The sequence below is a fragment of the Mastomys coucha genome, unplaced genomic scaffold (assembly GCF_008632895.1).
Source record: "Mastomys coucha isolate ucsf_1 unplaced genomic scaffold, UCSF_Mcou_1 pScaffold22, whole genome shotgun sequence".
NCBI lineage: Eukaryota > Metazoa > Chordata > Mammalia > Rodentia > Muridae > Mastomys > Mastomys coucha.
The window spans coordinates 114,300,644-114,301,216 of NW_022196905.1; the positions used below are offsets into that span (position 1 = coordinate 114,300,644).

Here is a 573-nt window from a genome sequence, read left to right on the forward strand (position 1 = left end):
TTGTGCAGGACACAGAACTTCTCAGCAGAACTCTGTCCCCCTCGGCAGATGCAGCCACCACTGTCCCAGACTTGCCCATGCACATACATGTTATAATATTACACATTAAAAGATGTCATCTTGTCTTTTGACAAAAATCCCAATTATTCCATTTTACCAATGAAGACTTGCAAGCCAGATGCTGTGGTGTAAGCCTGCTAGCTCAGGGAGGCAGAGAAAGCACTCAGCTGCCCTTCCTCCTCAGCCACAATGTTCCAGAATGTGTCCACTCTCTCATGCTATCTCAAAAAACCTCTTTGAAATTGAATGTCCCTCCCCTACTTCCTGTGGGTCTCTCTATCCCTCCTCCTGAGACCCTCCTACTCTCTATGGTTCCTTCCTAATAATCCCATTTTCACTTCAAGCAACTGGTTTCTTGCTCTGCCTCTTGATCTATGGTTGACTTTATTTAATCCTGTTTACAATATTCAAGTAGAAAGCTCCTGGATTAAAAAAACCAGTTTTTTTTCCAGTAAACAACTCAATCTCAGGGTTCACAGTGTGATCAAATAACCTGCAATGATCTTTTTTTTT

The 573-nt window shown here is 42.4% G+C and overlaps 1 protein-coding gene across 3 annotated transcripts in view; it reads left to right on the forward strand.

Moving 5' to 3' along the window:
* LOC116068329 (inactive 2'-5'-oligoadenylate synthase 1B-like) overlaps nt 1-573 on the forward strand; it is a 13,306-nt gene that overhangs the window by 3,378 nt on the left and 9,355 nt on the right. The gene's annotated exons all lie outside the window — the stretch shown is intronic.